The sequence below is a fragment of the Mixophyes fleayi genome, chromosome 11 (assembly GCF_038048845.1).
Source record: "Mixophyes fleayi isolate aMixFle1 chromosome 11, aMixFle1.hap1, whole genome shotgun sequence".
Taxonomy (NCBI): Eukaryota; Metazoa; Chordata; class Amphibia; order Anura; family Limnodynastidae; genus Mixophyes; species Mixophyes fleayi.
This window is the reverse complement of record NC_134412.1, coordinates 41419644-41440035: the sequence shown is the minus strand read 5'-3', so window position 1 is coordinate 41440035 and position 20392 is coordinate 41419644.

Genomic DNA, 20392 nt, shown 5'->3' with positions numbered 1-20392 from the left:
AGTCTAAACTAATGAACCTCCTTTATTTTGACAGAAGGTCTGCCCTCTTCGGTATTGAAAAAGGAGGGAGGAGTTTTCATGCTAAATGGGGACCATACATTGCTGCACTTGATGCGATTTTCCAGTAATAATATAATAAAACTGTTCAAATTAACTGGGTGGTTTCTGCTGAGACAATTGAAGTGATAATTTAAAGTTCAATTTGAAAAGTCTTATGATGTGGAGCATCCTTAAAGTGGTGTGAACCTTATAACCCCCTTCTCCCCTCGCTTCAGGAATCATACCCTCCCACAGTACTAGCTACAAGCTGCACTGGACAGATGACAAATAATGGGTTAGTCCCCATCCCCACCCCCACCCCCTTCTACCCATATTTCCTTTTTCTTCTTTATCTCTGTTAATTATTTTGCATTATTGTTATTTTGGCTCTGTTCTACTGTGTTTTTCACTTCAGCAAAAGAAAAATTAAAAATTGAAAATTGTACATTTGCATTTGATTTGTTATCTATATGTTTATTAAATGTCTTTCTTCACTTTATGTACAATAAAAAAAAATAAGAAAAAGATGTCAGGATTATAAAATTGTAGGCATCCTAATGCCGATAAGTAGTATCTGGATGCTACAAACAATAGGCCCCACTGTGATGTTATATATATTAAGCTGTCTTATTGAGGAGTGTTAATCCATCTAATTTCAATAATAATGCTGGGAGCTTTCAATATTAGATTTCAATACCCTTAATAGCATATTTGGAATGTACAAATGATTATATACAAAAGGGGGGTTATTGAGTAGAAGCATTAATACACCTCCATATTTGTGCACCTGAATATAAATAGAGCAACCAAATAGAGTTGAACTCTGTTTAAATATATAACAACTATGTAATACAATAACAGGGCATATAAGGTGATAGTTTGGATAACATAAGCTAACTGTCCTGAAGGTGTCAGGGGTGTTAAATTAAAAAAGTCCTATTTGCCCTAGCTCTCATCAGCATATATCACATATGTCTCCAATTCGGCATATTCAATTGGCCGTGTTACTGTTAAAAGTAATGCAGCCTGCGCATTATTACCGTTATTACGGTAATAATGCACATTATTACCGTTATTACGGTAATAATGCGCATAATTACCGTTATTACGGTAGTTTTAACGCCGGCTTTTTGCTCGCAGCTCCCTGAAAGCCGCTTTCAAATCAATATAAAACCAGTATAGATGGAGATGAGTGCACTTTGTGATATGGTATGCGGATCTGAGCAAGAAGTGTTTTAGTAATTAACATAAAATTCCCCCCAACAAATTGAAGAGTACTAAGTAGGTTCCCACTTGAGGCTTATTCAACAAATATAAGGGCAAAGTCTTGCCCTTATATTAAGATTAACTATAATAAATTGCAATCTGCCATGTTAATTTTGTGAGAAGTAGGTCATGATGTTTGAGGGGCTACATCTTAAAAAGTATTAGAGCAATTAAGCTGAAATTTGGCATAGCAATGGAGAATTGTCTATGGGTGATGTATGTCAAATTTCAGTCACTGTTTTTCTGTTGTTTGGGAAAACATAACTCAGTGTAACATAACTCAGTGTACGGGGCATTTAAAGACTAGGGGTTTGGTTTGGTTTGTTTCGGTAGAGTGCCTGTGACAGGTGAGATTTTTGAGAAAGTTATACTTTTATTTTCAATTTGGTAAAATTTAGCCCATTTGGAAGATAAGGGATTTCATATTTGTCTTGCATATGTCTAATAGAGGTGTGTGCTGGGTGTATTCAGAATGGTTTCATTACACTTCTCAATTCCAGATTTTTTTCTGTAAGCTGGACAGAAATTGGCAATGTTTGTGATATTTACTGTGGAATTTTTTGTTTTGGGCTGAGAGGGGGCACACTGTGCCATTATTAGTCCTGACACCGTTCTTATTATAAAGTAATTCAGTCCAAGGGTTGCCACAGGAGGTTGTAACAGAAACTATTTTAAACTTCCCGCCACCAGTTAATTTATTCACTGCACTGAGCAGGAAGGGGTAAATTTATAATTTATTCAGGATGCTAGGTTAGAGGCACAGAGAGAAGTCCTGGTATATAAGGGTCAGGATCACACAGTCAAAGAGAGAATGTGGATACAATAGTATCTTTATTACAAAAATTTAACATCTAAGGGAAACAATAACCACAAAATCTATATATTCTTAAATGCAAATCCCAATTACTCACCACACTCCAAATCACATTCCAAAAAAACTCCCAGTGAAGTTAACAGAAGAACAATACTAAGAATGGAACAGTTCATTGCTTTTAAGCAGGCCAGAAATGATTAAAACAGTTTCATGCTCCAGCAACGGTTTGAATATCTCTGCATACATTTCTAAATTTCCAAACATGTGATAAGTGGAATATCTCTGTGTAAAGATTCACACTCAACCAGGTGGTAACCGAATGGAGTGGTCCTTAGTTATCTGAGTGAAGAGGTCTTCAGACCTTCCATATTCCTTTCAACTATAAACTCCCAACGAAGCTATCTTTACGATCCCGTAGCGGTATAGATAAAACTCCCATCTAACCAATCCTTGCAATCTTGCGTCCAAACTGTAGTAAATATCTCCAGGGTACTCCTCTATATCTTAACAAACCCAGTCACTCGTCCAATATTTTCTATCAGAAAAACTAAATGTGGGTTAAACGTCGCAACAAATTATATGCATCTCTCTACTCCAGGGATCCCATCCACACAAAATTCCAATACAGAGAAATAGAACAAAAATTGGAGCAGAAATGGAACTTATGATGTAGGCAATTAAATGATATCTAGCCAGATTAATAAGTTGTGTAAATGTTAAATGTCCCTAACACACATAAAAAATGAACAATAAAAGATATACAATTGATTTTGTATAAATGTATTTAGTCATGCAGAAAGTTCCAATAAAAAACAATAACTCTCAAGATTTAATGGGTGAAGAGTAGGTAGTTCAAACTTGATTGCAGTTGGTAAATCTCTTTTATTTTTTATTTCTCCATTCTGAATCCCCCAAAAATATGTGAAATGATAAAAAAAACAGATCATGGTGCAATATGTATGGGTTGGGTACGAAATAATGATATTCATTATTCCGACAATACTTACCGCGATGTGGTGAGATCGAAGGGCTCCTTCCCCAACCAGGCTACACGCCGACTGCTGTGTAAACCGAGTGGAAGTCGCGATGACTAAAGAAGCCGCCTCCCAGGTAATGACGTCACCGATAACCACAATGCTTTCCCCTGCTTTCCCACACATATTTGGTGGGATCATTCCAAATATGAGTGCTTTCCCAACACTCCATAAGCATGTTTGCACAAACAGGGGCGGACCTGGTTCCCATAGTTTTTCCTTGCTTTTTAGATAGAAACTGTCATGATACCAAAAGAAAATGTTTTTGAGAATAAATTCTGAATATAATAAAGTGTTTAATTTAATTTTTCATATCAGTTCTATCTAAGAAACTGGATTGATTCCATAAATTTATTATGATTGATATTAGTTAAAAGAGAATTTACATCTGATGTGATTAATATATGAGTCCTTCCAATAAAAATCCTGTAATTTATTTAAAACATGCATTGTATCTTTCAAATGTGATCTAATTTCCTTAGTGAAGATTGTTGAGGGAGGTTGGAAAAAAAAGGATTCCAGTATCGAGTTAGCTCAAGCAGACATTAAACTTATTCATTCCATGGGTACATAAACTCTCCTGGGTCTCAATAATGATTTTGAAACTAAAAGGTTTCTTTTTAAACTATTTGACATTGTACTATTCAGGGCCTTTGCTTTTTTGCAAAAAAGGTTTGATGGTAAATGGAATATGTTTTGTATTGCAAACCATTTGTTAGTCCGGGTTCATTTCATTAGGCACATATTTGTGCCTTCAGCATTATTGTTCGTAACTCTAGTCAGCATGGTATTGCTCTACCTGTGGCTATATCATAATATCTAATTACAGTGGACATCATTATTTTACACTTATTTGTTATAATTGAGGAGGTACAACTTAATTGGAATAAAGTGATATATATATATATATATATACATATAGAGAGAGAGAGAGAGAGAGAGAGAGATATATATATATATATATATATATATATATATATATATATATATATATATATATATTGTAACAAAAGGAGGCATTTAGCTGGCAATATACAGAGAAAGCAGGGAAGTAGAGTAAAATATTTGTGCAGTAATGCACCTAAAGTGAAGACTTATGTATGAAAAGCAATAGTTTAAATTTGGTTAAACTTACATGATCTGAAATCTTTCCTCTCAGCAAACAGACAGGGCGTGTCTGGTTGTGCAAACAGTCTAAACAGAGCCAGTGATGGGTGTTTTCTTTTAAAGAGAAGGTGGGTGTGTCACCTGTCCATCAAGCTAAGGCTGGGGGAGGAGCATCATGTATAAAAGCTTGTTTGTTTCATTTGTTCAGGAAGATCAACGCTGGGTAAGCTGGCTGGTCTTGAGAGAGCTGAGCTATGTCTAGCTAGCGTTTAGGGTCTCCAAGTATTGCTGTGAAATCTGTACGGTGTCAAAACATTTACCATCCTGACAATAAAACTACATAAAAAGGAAGAAGTTGTTCGCGTGTGCTTCTGCAGTAGCGGGCTCTTGCCACAAGTGGTGTCAGGAGTGGGATGCTCCGGGAAGCAATTTTCCGCTACCCAACCCGCGCAGACGTCAACATGGAGGAAGTACTGAAAACCCTCGTGAATGTGGCCACTGCGCAGCAACAGCAGCAAGCTCAGATGCAACGAGTTGCCGAGGCCAAGGTGGAAAACACAAGGCTCTTAAGGGAAGAGTTAAGCCAGGTGAGGCATGACAGAAATGAACCACCTGGTCCTGTTCGCCAGAAAATGCCGCCAGGTGATGACATAGAAGCATATCTGGTGTCATTTGAAAGACTTGCAAAAAGGGCAAAATGGCCTCCTAAAGATTGGGCTGAGAGACTGGCGCCATATCTGACTGGTGAAGCTCAGCGAGCTTATATGGATCTAGATGAGGAACGGGCCTCTGATTATTTGTGCCTAAAGTCTGAGATATTGGCTCGCGTTGGAGTTTCCGGGCCAGGCCGAGCCCAGCGCTATCACCAATGGTGCTATAATAAAGAAAAACCGGTCAGAGCGCAAGTGGCTGAGCTTTCTAAAATTTTAAAGAAATGGCTCCAGCCTGAGGAGAATTCGCCTTCTCGGATTATTAAAGTTCTGGCGATAGATCACTGCATCCAGGGGCTGAACGGCGATTTGCAAAGGTGGGTGCTGCAATAAGACCCACAAACTTATGAAGAGCTTGCCACCGTGGTAGAAAGGTTTTGTGCGCTACAGCAAATGACTAAAGAACCTGCATTTGTGCCAAAGCCGCTGCCACGCCAAAAGCCAGGTTTGACAATCCTTGCCACAGGGCCAAATGGCAAAACTGCTACGGACAGAGGGCCAGGTGCAAAGCTGTCTAATCTGAAGTGTTTTGAATGTGGTGAGCCAGGCCACTTTAAGGCAGAGTGTCCTAAATTACAGGAACCCATGGACTGTTCCGTGGCACATATTGGGCCTGCGTTTCCAAGCTGTTTTACCATGAGTCCCACATCAGGAAGTCCTTGTTTGTTCCGGGTGACTGTGCTAATCAACCAAAACCTTGTTCTGGCCTTGGTTGACTCGGGGAGTGAACTCTCATTGGTTTCCAGCTCTGCCTTACCCGATACCATAACTTCACGGTTGCCCAAAGTGAAGGTTCTTTGCGTACATGGCACGACAGAGGAGTATGAAAGAACAATACTACCAGTCACACTCAAAGACAAAACTGTTATGGTGGTAGCTGCCATAGCACCTAAACTCCCATATCCACTCATTTTGGGGCGAGACTTCCCACTGTTTAATGATGTCCTCGGTAAGCGGATCTGGCCGGACATGCCGGCAACTGATGCAACGGTCGGAAGCCTGGTCTTAAAGGAACCGCCTAAGAATCCACAGCATCTGGACATCGATATTTGGGAACCGCCAAACTGGAATGCCATCCTGGGAGTCATAGCAGGAGTTCCACAAAAGCATCCACCTGCGGGGAAACATGGACAGTCCAAACTAGCATTGGTCGGTGATGTCGCAGATGAGCCCACCCCGCCTGTCAGTAAGGACTGGTCCGCAATACAAATTTTGTTTCCTCTGCAGGACTTTGCTCGAGATCAACTTAATGATGCCACTTTGGAACATGCCTTTAAAAGTGTGACTGAGGTAAATGGGGTAGCGAAAGCCGCCCAGCCTGCAGAAGGTATACCATATTTTATTGTTAAAAATAATTTCCTGTATAGAGTTGCTACTGTACAGGGGATAAAGTAGAACAATTAATGGTTCCTCAGGTCCATGTAACCCTAGTGTTAAAAGTAGCACATACACATGTCTGTGGGGGACACCTAGGGGAGGATAAAATACGGGAACGAGTTCTGCTTAGGTTTTACTGGACCTGGTGTACACATGGCAGTGAAAAAGTATTGCCGTTCCTGTCCCATTTGTCAGAGAACCTGTCCCAAACCCATGTACAGGGCACCTCTCATTCCGATACCATTAGTACAAGTTCCCTTTGAACAGATAGCTATGGACCTTGTGATGCCACTGGAAAAATCCGCACGTGGGCACCAATATATACTAGTGGTGCTTGACTAAGCAACCAGATATCCAGAGGCAATTCCCCTACGAAACATAAAGTCTAGCACCATAGCTAAGGAACTTGTATTGATGTTTACACGATTGGGAATACCCAAAGAAATTCTCACAGATCAGGGTACTCCTTTCATGTCTAAACTGATGAAGGACATGTGCCAGTTGCTAGGGGTTACAGCGCTTCACACCTCTGTATACCATCCACAAACAGATGGCTTGGTGGAATGATTTAACCGCACATTAAAGCTCATGCTCAGGAAAGCAGTGGCTCAAGAGAAAAAAGATTGGGACACTCTTATTCCCTATTTGATGTTTGCCATCCATGAGGTACCTCAAGCTTCAACAGGGTTTAGTCCCTTTGCGTTATTGTTTGGGAGAAAGCCCAGGAGTATCTTGGATATGTTAAAAGAAGGGTGGGAGCAGCAAGGTCCCAGGGAGCCAAGTCTGGTACAATTTGTGTCACAAATGTATGTGAGGCTAGGAAAGATAGGGCCCATTGTGCAGCAACATGTAAAAGAGGTTCAGGAACGACAGAGAAAAAGTTATGATAAAAGTGCTGTTGTTTGATCTTTCAAGCCTGGGGACAAGGTCCTAGTCCTGGTTCCCACCCAGGAAAACAAACTTTTCGCCCATTGGCAGGGTCCATATGAAGTTCTAGAGGCTGTCGGTCCTGTCAATTACAGAGTCCGCCAATTAGGTAGGAGAAGTGAAGAGGAAATATATCATGTTAACCTCCTTAAACCTTGGCATGATGAGGAAACCTCTCCTCAGGTATCATCAGGTAGTGAGTACTGCCATTGAAAAGTCTGAAGTGCCCATAGAGCCAGCTTTGTCCATTCAGCAGAGACAACAGACTAAAGAAATGGTTCGCCGGAACAGGGATGTCTTCTCTTCCATTCCTGGGCGCAGTACCTTAATTGAACACGACATTGTCACTGCGCCAGGAGTCATTGTAAAGCAGAAGCCGTATCGTATTCCAGAAGCCAGACGGGTGGACGTGAGAAAGGAGGTCGAGAAGATGCTCCAGTTAGATGTGATTGAAGAGTCCACTAGTGAATGGAATAGTCCCATTGTGCTTGTCCCGAAACCCAATGGGACAATTAGGTTCTGCAATGACTTTAGGTGCCTAAACAGTATGTCGCAGTTTGTTGCCTATCCGATGCCACATGTGGATGAACTAGTGGAAAATCTTGCTGGTAGCAATTATTTAACAACCCTTGATCTAACAAAGGGTTATTGGCAAGTTCCCCTGACTTCCACGTCCAAGCCAAAGACTGCATTTTCTCTTAAACCCAGGGAAATTGCTCTGAATAGGAAGCATCATCCAGATGACTATGTTCGGCTTCAGGAAAAGATAGTAAGGGTCCCTGGTGTTTGTATGGATAGAGCATGGTGGGCCACAAGGCCTAGTCAGATCTTCTGATAAGCAGGCTCACAGGCTCACAGCAGACTAATTAGGACCTGCAGCTGAGTGAGGGCTGTAAAAGTCTGCAGCTCTACCTCAGTCGCTGCTGTGGTGAGCAACTGTCACTCACCGGAGTGTGAGTGCCTCCACTCTGGTACGTGGTTCTCCATCTTTCCCGCTCACACCTGTGTGGAACCGCGGCCATCCGCCATCCTGTCGCACTGGGAATGCGCAGGTCCCTTTAACAACTACAACTGACCACTTATGTGATTTATGGATCAATCACCCCTCCCTACTTAAGGCACCTGCAGCCTTAGGTAGTGGCCTGATACTTGAAGTCTCAATCCCAGTGAACTTCTATAGGTGTGTGCAGTTTCCAAACTGCTTCCAGCTCTACTCCTGTGTGCAGTTTCCAAACTGCTTCCAGCTCTACTCCTGTGTGCAGTTTCCAAACTGCTTCCAGCTCTACGCCTGTGTGCAGTTTCCAAGCTGCTTCCAGCTCTACTCCTGTGTGCAGTTTCCAAACTGCTTCCAGCTCTACTCCTGTGTACAGTTTCCAAACTGCTTCCAGCTCTACTCCTGTGTGCAGTTTCCAAGCTGCTTCCAGCTCTACTCCTGTGTTCAGTTTACAAGCTGCTTCCAGCTCTACTCCTGTGTGCAGTTTCCAAACTGCTTCCAGCTCTACTCGTGTGTACAGTTTCCAAACTGCTTCACGCTCTACTCGTGCTTCAGCTTCCACGCTGCTCCCTGCTCAACTCAGCGGCGGTTCCCATACCGCTACAATGCTTCACTTCTCAGCTGATTCCGGATCTACACAACTGGGTATGCTCTACTGACTATTGACTATTACAAATAAATATGTTCCAACTGCGCTCGCGAAGTGTTAGTGAAGAAAAAGGGTGAATATTGTAGCAGAATAAATAAAACACATCATATACAATGGCTGGATATAACAAAAATAAAGGTGGTGTATCAATGCATACCATAGAGTGAACTGCAAAATGATCTGAATAGAGAAAAAAAAAAACCAAAAAAGAGCATAAAATCCTTGGCTCTATGAGTCCACAAAAAAACACACAATGTCTATGATTGATACACAGTGATATAACACATATCACCAGCTGATATTACCCTCTTTTTTCTTCTTTTCTTTTTTTCTTTTTTTCTTCTTTTCTCCTTTTCACTCTCCAATTTTCTTTCCCCCCCCCTCCCTCCTTCCCTTTCTTTTCCTTCTTCTTTTTGAGGTATATCCTAACAAACGTGGACATGTGTGGATTTCCGGATTGATCCCTATTTGGTTTACACTCCATTGACAGCAACTTCCATATCCTACTAGTGTTCTTCAGAGACATTGTGTGTTTTTTTGTGGACTCATAGAGCCAAGGATTTTATGCTCTTTTTTTTTTTTTTTTTTTTCTCTATTCAGATCATTTTGCAGTTCACTCTATGGTATGCATTGATACACCACCTTTATTTTTGTTATATCCAGCCATTGTATATGATGTGTTTTATTTATTCTGCTACAATATTCACCCTTTTTCTTCACTAACACTTCGCGAGCGCAGTTGGAACATATTTATTTGTACTGTATCTACAAGGAGGGATTCCTTGGTTCCCCCGCTGCTGCAAGTGTGTCACCTAGTCTGATATTGAGCGCATATGTATATCTATTGTTCTGACTATTGACTATTGCCTATTGCTCGCATACCAGTTGTATCCATTGTTGTTTGCTGCACAGGGTACAAGTACCCATATAGACTGTGTTACTGCATTGCTTCATTTAGGACAAGCTTTCACTCAAGCTACGATATCTCCTCACGCTACTACTTAGCGTTATTGTGCATATCTGCTGTGACCAGCTTCTCCTCCCTGCAAGGCATCTACTCCATACAGACTATTCATTGTGCCTTCCATCTCTGCCTCACAAGACATTGCTCTACTCGCGCTGTTTCCATACAACCACAGTGTACCTTTCAACTTCACTCTCCTGCACCTGGACAAGTCCTCATTCCTTCTCACAGCAGTGGTACAACTTGCTGCACGCAGACCACTGACTTCATTGCTACCTACCTGCACCTGGACAAGTCCTCCTATCACAGCGGTGGTACAACTTGCTATACGCAGACCACTGACTCTCCTATTACCTACCTACACCTGGACCAGACTCCTCACCATAGCGGTGGTACAACTTGCTGAACGCAGACCACCGACTACCCTGCTACCAACCTGCACCAGTACCATTCTTCCCATCACTACAGTGGGACAACTTGCTGTACGCAGACCACTGACTACTCCTCTACCTACCATCACCTATCCACGTCCTCTCCTCGTGTCTACATTATCTTCAGCCTCCAATTTACTGCTACAAGTCGCTGACTTTCCTCTAACCATAGCTGCAAGTCGCTGACTTCCTCAGACTATCTCTACTCTCCTGCTGTTGTGTCGCTCCAATCATTCACCTGCCTGCTTTGAGGTGCGTGCCATAACCCCGCCTCTCTAGCAGAGTTCCATCTGGTGAAACTCGGTTAAGCAACTCCTAGTGCCCGTGACAGTAAGATCAAGCCATGACAGACCCAGGATTGGAATCAAAAGCTAAGGAGATGCTGCAGCATCTTATCACTCGGGTAGAACAACAGGATGTTCGGCAGAAACATCTGTTCCAGTGTTTCCAGACTCTGGCCACCCGAGGAGTTCCTCTACAAACTGTTTCAGCGACTGTTGAACCTCAAGCGCCTTCTCCTTCCCCAGTGCCATCCCAGGTGTCTACTGCTTCCACGCTACACCTGCCTACTCCCTCAAAATATGATGGAGATCCCAAGACGTGTAGAGGATTTTTGAATCAGTGCTCTCTTCATTTCGAGCTTCAACCTCACCATTTTGCCACTCACCGTGCCAAGATTGCCTACCTCATTTCTCTGTTTTCCGGACAGGCTCTTGCGTGGGCCTCCCCTCTGTGGGAGAGAAATGACCCCCTATTGGAGGATAGTGCACTCTTCATTTCCACGTTCCGCAAAATTTTCGATGAACCTGGCCGCGTTGTCTCTGCGGCTTCCAGCATTCTCCGACTACGCCAAGGATCACACTCTGTGGCCCAGTACGCCATTCAATTTCGGATATTCGCCTCTGAACTACAGTGGAACACCGAGGTCCTGATAGCTGCCTTCTGGCAGGGTCTGACGGATAAGATCAAAGACGCACTGACCACACAAGAGTTACCCTCCTCCTTGGACGATCTAATTTCCCTATGTCATAGGGTAGACATGAGATTCCGTGAGAGGGAGTCTGAAAGAACAAGCACCTCTAAGGGGTTCACTCGCCCATCACCTCAAGTTCGTCACCTTCCCCCTCCAGTGGAACCCATGGAGGTAGGACGTTCTAAGTTAACATCTAGAGAGAGGGATCGACGAATACAAAATAGACTCTGCATCTATTGTGCTGACCCTACTCACAGCCTGAACTCATGTCCTAAAAAGTCGGGAAATGCCAGGCCCTAACCAGTTCTGGAGAGGTAAGGTTAGGGTCCCTGGACTCCTCTCCATCTTCTATGGATTCCAAAGTGTGTGCATTTGATGTTACCATCTTCTCAGCCACCAAATCTCTCAAGCACTTCTGGATTCCGGCGCTGCCGGCAACTTTATCTCCAGTGCTCTTGTTAACCAGTGGTCCCTACCAGTGGCCCCGTTAAAAACCGCCATAGCGGTCACCGCTATAGACGGCTCTCGCATCATTAATGGACTTATCACCCACTGTACGACTCCTTTGACCCTTCAAATTGGAGCCTTACACCGAGAGAAAATCTCTTTGCTGGTCCTTCCTGCTACTACTAGTCCCATCGTTCTTGGCCTTCCATGGCTTCAGCTTCATTCACCACAAGTTGATTGGAGTACTCCCCAAGTCACATCCTGGGGCCCGGATTGTCATCATAGATGCCTAACCCGAGTGGTACCACTCAAAATCAACAGATCATCTATAACACCTGGTCCTCCGGGCCTTCCTCCACAGTATGCCTTGTTCGCTGACGTGTTCGATAAGGCGCAATCTGAATGCCTGCCACCTCATCGGGCATGGGATTGTCCCATAGATTTACTACCTGGCAAAAACCCTCCTAGGGGCCGTGTATACCCTCTCTCGCTACCAGAGACACAGGCTATGTCAGAGTATATCAAGGACAACCTTCATCGCGGATTCATTCGACCTTCCAGCTCTCCCGCTGGAGCGGGCTTCTTTTTCGTGAAAAAGAAAGATGGGACCTTAAGACCCTGCATTGATTATCGGGTGCTCAATGCCATAACCGTAAAAAATCGGTACCCGATTCCTCTTATCACCGAACTCTTTGATTGTATAAAAGGTGCTCGGATTTTTACCAAACTTGATCTCCGTGGCGCTTACAACCTAATCTGGATCATGTCAGGCGACGAATGGAAGACAGCATTTAACACCAGGGATGGGCATTACGAATACCTAGTTATGCCCTTTGGACTGTGTAATGCCCCAGCTGTCTTCCAAGGATTCGTGAACGAGATCTTCCGGGACCTATTATACGTGTGCGTTGTAGTCTATCTGGACGACATTTTAATCTTCTCTCAAGATCTTGTCTCCCACCATCAACATGTGGCAGAAGTACTCTACAGACTGCGGAAGAACCTCCTATTCTGCAAATTAGAAAAATGCTCCTTCGAATTATCCCAAATTCCATTCTTGGGATACATCGTGTCCGGAGTAGGTCTGGAGATGGACCCAGACAAAGTTAATGCCGTTCTACTTTGGCCCCAGCCAACTACCCTCAGGGCTATACAACGCTTCCTGGGGTTTGCGAATTATTATAGATGTTTTATCCTGAACTTCTCATCTATTGCTTCTCCTATTGTGGCCCTGACCAAAAAGGGCGCCAATACTAAACACTGGTCCTCCGAGGCCCTTCACGCTTTCCAAAGCCTTAAAGAAGCATTTTCTACCGCCCCTGTTCCTCGGCAGCCTGACGTAAACCTTCCCTTCTTTCTCGAGGTGGATGCCTCCAATGTCGGACTAGGAGCTATTCTCTCCCAAAGATCTGAGCAACAGAAGTTCCATCCTTGTGCCTTTTACTCCCGGGGTCTTCTACCCGCGGAAAAGAACTACACCATTGGTGACAAAGAACTGTTGGCAATAAAAGTCGCATTGGAGGAGTGGAGATATCTACTGGAGGGGGCTCATTATCCTGTAACCATCTTCACCGACCACAAAAATCTCCTCTATTTACAAACAGCCCAATGTCTAAACCCTCGACAGGCGAGGTGGTCACTTTTCTTTTCTCGCTTCGAACTCATTATAACGTTCAAACCTGCTGCAAAGAACAGGAAAGCAGATGCCCCTCCTTCTGACATCCTGGATTCTTCCGACCATCCTATAGTGGATCCCAAATGTGTGACTTTGGCCACTTCGTCCACCAATGTGCTACCGTTTGGGAGAACTCTTGTTCCGCCATCTCTACGCAAGAGAATATTGTCATGGTACCATTCTTCACGCTTCTCTGGACATTCTGGTGAACGAAAGACTTTTGAGATCCTTTCCCGGAGTTATTGGTGGCCTTCTATCAGAAAGGATGTCAGAGAATTTGTGGCCGCTTGTGAGATCTGCTCTCAATTTAAGTCTTCCCGCAGAACACCAGCGGGATTGCTCCAACCACTACCTATCCCTACCAAACCTTGGACCCACATAAGTATGGACTTTGTCACCGAACTTCCTCTTAGCAAGAGATGTAACACCATCTGGGTAGTGGTGAATAGATTCTCCAAGATGGTTCACTTCGTCCCTCTCACCGGATTACCATCTTCTTCTACCTTTTTATTAAAGAGATTTTTCGAATTCACGGCTGTCCGTCCAAGATTGTGTCCGATAGAGGAGTGCAGTTCGTCTACAGATTCTGGCGAGCCCTTTGTAAGAACTTGGGTATCCGACTGTCTCTATCATCGTCTTACCATCCCCAATCAAACGGCCAGACTGAAAGGGTCAATCAAGATCTCGAGACCTTCATAAGAATCTTTTCCTCAGCCAATCAAGATAATTGGGTAGATTTACTCCCGTGGGCTGAGTTTGCCCACAATAACATGTACCATGATTCTTCAACAAAAACTCCTTTTTTCGTGGTTTACGGTCACCATCCGTCTCTCCCAGAGTTTCCTGCCCTCCCTCCCACCCAAGTCCCTGCGGTGGAGAGACTTTGTCAAAACTTTAAAACCATCTGGACTCAGGTGAGATCATCCCTGAGGAAAGCATCAGCCAGATACAAATTCTTCGCAGATAAAAAGAGGCGAGCCATTCCACCACTCAAGCTTGGAGACCGTGTATGGCTTTCTACAAAAAACATCCGCTTGAAGGTTCCGTCCATGAAGTTTGCGCCACGCTTCATCGGACCATACAAGATCACTAAAGTCATAAATCCAGTATGCTTCAAGCTACTATTACCAAAGAACCTCCGGATCTCCAATGCCTTCCATGTCTCTCTGCTCAAACCTCTTGTTATCAATCGTTTTTCTGCTCCTCCTTCTGTACCTAAACCAGTACAGATTCATCAAGAAGAGGAGTTCGAGATCTCTCAGATCCCGGATGCTAAAATTTTGCGAGGAACTCTCCGATTCCTCGTTCATTGGAAGGGCTTCGGTCCAGAAGAACACTCCTGGATTCGTGCTGAGGACCTCAACGCTCCAGCCCTGCTTAAAAAATTCTACCAAAAATTTCCGGGCAAACCCGGTTCCAAGTGTTCTGTGCCCACCTTTAAAAGGGGGGGTACTGTCACTCACCGGAGTGTGAGTGCCTCCACTCTGGTACGTGGTTCTCCATCTTTCCCGCTCACACCTGTGTGGAACCGCGGCCGTCCGCCATCCTGTCGCACTGGGCATGCGCAGGTCCCTTTAACAACTACACCTGACCACTAATGTGATTGATGGATCAATCACCCCTCCCTACTTAAGGCACCTGCAGCCTTAGGTAGTGGCCTGATACTTGAAGTCTCACTCCCAATGAACTTCTATAGGTGTGTGCAGTTTCCAAACTGCTTCCAGCTCTACTCCTGTGTGCAGTTTCCAAACTGCTTCCAGCTCTACTCCTGTGTGCAGTTTCCAAACTGCTTCCAGCTCTACTCCTGTGTGCAGTTTCCAAACTGCTTCCAGCTGTACTCCTGTGTGCAGTTTCCAAGCTTCTTCCAGCTCTACTCCTGTGTGCAGTTTCCAAACTGCTTCCAGCTCTACTCGTGTGTACAGTTTCCAAACTGCTTCCAGCTCTACTCGTGCTTCAGCTTCCACGCTGCTCCCTGCTCAACTCAGCGGCAGTTCCCATACCGCTACAATGCTTCACTTCTCAGCTGATTCCGGATCTACACAACTGGGTATGCTCTACTGACTATTGACTATACCCATATAGACTGTGTTACTGCATTGCTTCATTTAGGACAAGCTTTCACTCAAGCTACGATATCTCCTCACGCTACTACTTAGCGTTATTGTGCATATCTGCTGTGACCAGCTTCTCCTCCCTGCAAGGCATCTACTCCATACAGACTATTCATTGTGCCTTCCATCTCTGCCTCACAAGACATTGCTCTACTCGCGCTGTTTCCATACAGCCACAGTGTGCCTTTCAACTTCACTCTCCTGCACCTGGGCAAGTCCTCATTCCTTCTCACAGCAATGGTACAACTTGCTGCACGCAGACCACTGACTTCCCTGCTACCTACCCGCACCTGGACAAGTCCTCCTATCACAGCGGTGGTACAACTTGCTATACGAAGACCACTGACTCTCCTATTACCTACCTACACCTGACTTCCTCAGACTATCTCTACTCTCCTGCTGTTGTGTCGCTCCAATCATTCACCTGCCTGCTTTGAGGTGCGTGCCATAACCCCGCCTCTCTAGCAGAGTTCCATCTGGTGAAACTCGGGTAAGCAACTCCTAGTGCCCGTGACAGCAACTTTGTTATGGTAAATGATTTGTGTATGGGGCATAAGGTCCTGCACAGGAGAGAGGGTCTCCACAAATGTTTAAGTAAGTGCCAGACAGGCAAGGTTTTTATTTATGTTTTGTTTACTTTGATTGTGCTCATAAAACTGGTTGAGGCCAGTTACACTGAAAATCCTGCATTTAGGTAACTTATTGCTACTGTTCGTCACCATCTTCCCGAGGAGATGGTACCTATTCACCTCACACGGTCACAACTTGGTGGAGAATTGGCATGCAAGGATCTGCACATGTTAAAATTAGCAGCAGTTTGAGAAGCTTGCAGGAATCAGCTCTGTGTCTGTGTGTGTTGGAAAATTTAAATTGACAGACATAGTGAAGAAAGACTTGTGTTTAAATGTCTGTGCATGTTTCGTGGATAATGGCAACTAAAAGCTGTATTGTATAAGCACGGCAGCAGTGGGATAACAGAAGTTAGCATTTGTGTTTGTAGTTTAAATAAAAACATTTTTTGCTTTGCAAAGAAAGCCAGTGTTTTCATGAACTGAGTTTTGTTAATTGCTGCAAAGAAGGTGTATGAATCTGCAAGACACAAGTTAAGTGTGACCCATACTTGCCAACTCTCCCGGAATCTCCAGGAGACTGCCGCATTTCACGAGAGTCTCACGGACTCCCGGGAGAGTGTGGCAATCTCTCGGATCTGCCCACTTCACTAGGTCCAAAACTCTGCGATTCACCATGACGTTATTTTTGGAGCCCCGCCCCCTGCACGCTCACATTCTCCGGCAGGCTCCCGGATCATACTTGCAATAAGTTGGCAAGTATGGTGTGACCTGAAAAATCACGCAGCAAGGAGATTTTAAAAATAAATTTATTGAAACATATGCTGGGTCTTCATCATCATCATCATCATTTATTTATATAGCGCCACTAATTCCGCAGCGCTGTACAGAGAACTCATTCACATCAGTCCCTGCCCCATTGGAGCTTACAGTCTAAATTTCCTAATATAGACACACACTCACACACAGACACAGACACAGACACAGACTAGGGTCAATTTTTGATAGCAGCCAATTAACCTACCAGTATGTTTTTTTGGAGTGTGGGAGGAAACCGGAGCACCTGGAGGAAACCCACGCAAACACAGGTAGAACATACTAACTCCACACAGATACCCATGGTCGGGAATCAAACTCATGACCCCAGTGCTGTGAGGCAGAAGTGCTAACCACCTCCTAAAGTTAAGTGAAGTGCTTCTTCTATAAAAGTGCTTTGGCCATATAAAGATACAATTGACTGCTTTTCAAGCCAATGGGCAAGAAAAGGCAGAAGTTGCTGTTTCAAACTTGAAATAGTGCATACAGGTGTGTCAAAGTGTCAATATGGAGAGAGACAAAATCAGGACTTGAAGCACACTGATGTGCTGATGGTTTATGACCCTTTACTTTGTGCTACGTTGAAAAATGATATTTCTGATAAAAACTTGTTACAAGATACCACAGCTAAGTCTGATAAAGGGCCAGACACACATTTGTCTTCTGGACTCTGAGAAAAGACTGTGTTGCAGTGCCCTGAGAAGTAGGACGTGCTTAAAAATTTGCTACAAGCTGTTATGGCTAGATATGGTCACTGACCCCCGTGTTTTGGTTATGGTTTTGGATCTGGATTACCTTTGTGTTTTGGATTTGGTTTTGGCAAAACCCCCCTTGCGTGTTTTGGTTTTGTTTGGTTTTGTTTGTAAAAAATAGCATTTTTTTGGTCTAAAATAACCTAATTTAGTGCCGCACCTGTTTCTTGGATAAGTGAGGTAATTCTAAAGCTAATAAATTATGAAAAAAACAGTTTAATCCCTGGTAGGCCATCCTTAATTCTAACACTTGCCTGCAAATTATACTGACAAACCTGGTTGTCTTCCTCTCCATCTTTGACTATTGGCAATGGAGCCATCGTCTTTGGGTGTATATTACACCCTCCACTTGTAGTTAAATAGAAAAAAATCAGCCTGCATTGACTGTACGTTAAATAGAAATGTACAAAGGCAGTTTGGTGTCAGTCTGTGTTAGCCCCCCCTCCACTCAACAGCAGCAGCAGTGAGACTAACGCTTTCTTCAGAGGAATCAATTATAGTTCAGGAGTCATCCAGCCTTACTAAGTGGGATGCAGTGCTAATTCCGAGCGCTACTGAGGATATTGATGAGGATGGTGTTGTGGGTGTATTTTGTAAACGTCGGGATGTCGGTGACCGAAGGGTCCTAGCTGATGATGGAGTGCTTGTAATTTTTTTGGCAGAACTTTCAGCTTTAACCAACACTTTGCCATGAACTCTCGTCAAATGGCGTAACATGGATGAGGTTCCAAGATGGTTAGGGTCCCTCCCTCGACTGACTGTGGCTTGACATACACTACAAATGGCTATACAACTGTTGTCTGGATTTGGGTAGAAATAATTCCACACATAAGAAGTGGATTTTTTTGTTTTATGCCCAGGCATGACAATGGCCTTTTTCTTGTCCCGTGTCAGAACTGCTCCCACTGGTGCAGGACTTACACAAACAACCTCATCCTCATCAACATCCTCATTAGTGCCCTCCTCGCCTTCACAAATATCCCCCTCATCCTCTTCTAATTCCAAAGTGGCATCCTCAATTCGTGTATCACCGGCTACACTCGGGCTGTTCAGGCACACATCAGCAGAATTGCTGAAAGAGCCCTTCTTTATGGGTACACTATCAGAATGCTCACGATTACACATACCACTGTTGGATGGACTCTCCACAGGGAATGGTGTAATTTCTGATTCTGAGCATATATTTTCCTCTACTGCCTTACTGTTTTCTTGCAACTAGGCTTTCACGCGTGTAACCCCCTGTCACTGTGTGTAATGTGGGGTGCAATGGGTACACAGTGCACCTCCTCCTCAAGCCCTGGCTAGCTGATGGGCATGGGTGTAAAGGATCAGGGGGACCCTGCACATGCAGGTGTTTCTTTTTAGTTAGTGGGACACAGGGAATGTCACTTTGGTGCAGTGTAATAGAAGTCACACTAATTTGGGCGCCAGACCATCTCTATGATAAACTGAACTTTTATTTACACTCCTCTTCCTCCAGCACGATAATCATAATGGTTGCAGCAATAAAGAAAAATATATACATCTCCTTACTCTCTCCAGCACAGTTCTTAATGTTATCCAGATGTTAAATAACATAAATCATAGGTCTCTTACACTCCATACGTCACTGCAGATCACCCTCCTCTGCAGGGGCACTCACATGGATGCTAACAGGCAGGCAGCTTCTTCTCCATGCAGCTCTGACACACGCTGTGTACCTCTCAACTGCAGCTCATCCCTCCTCTGCAGGGATGATGTCTCCTGTGCTCTGACACTTTACTATGTGTACTCCCAGCCTCAGGATCTGACAATACAGCTACCATGCCTCTTGTAGCAGCCCTCACTCCAGGGCCTCTTCCATATGAAGTGTCCCCCTCTCTCTTGGGTTATCTATAGTGGCATGGAGTTCTCCCCCTCATCCAGGGCACACATTCTTGCCCTGGCTCAGTCACCACGCTCAGACAGCCAGGCAATGCTGGGGGAGCCTGGGAGCTTCCACCCCAAGTCCCCAGCTACATCTCTCCTCTCCTCTGTCTCTCCTCTGTCTCTCTCTCCCCTTACCGACAGCCCCTCCTTCCTTTCACTCAGTCTCACAGGCTGGGCTGGGTTATCACCATGGTAACCAGTTTATGTAACTGCTTATAAACTTCTAGCTTACCCTCTAGGTGACCCCTCCTGTATTCACTGAAGTGCAGAGTTTTACTAGAACACCACTAGGGGGGTGTTACACGCGTAACAGTAGTTGTGCACCACTTTTGGACTGCAAATTACTTGGTCTTGCTTGGTCACGAGTGACCGTACAAGAAGAAGGCTCAGCAACATTTTTAGATCTGGCAGTAATAGAGAAAGGTGAAGGCCTCATTCATTTTTTGCCACTGTGTTTGTAGAATGGCATGTTGGCAATTTTTTTTTTATCGGCAGTTAACTTTTCCTCAGTTACAGTTCTTTTTCGCTTCAACACGGTAAAAAAAATTTTGGGGTGTGTTTTCTTCCCTGATTTAAAAAGACTATGTACTTTTACATAGGCTTTACCAGATGGCGTACTGGGAACACGACCATCAGGACTGGTGCAAGCACCTGCTTGCTGATCCTGCTCATATGTGGACTGCTTTGAATCCATTTTAATGAGGCCAAAGCACTTGTAGTGTAAAATATTAAATAGATAGTGCTGCTAGATAAGACTTTCAACACCAAAAAATTGTTGTTTCACACAGGAGAATATGGGACACCCCAAAGCACTTGTAGTGCAAAATAT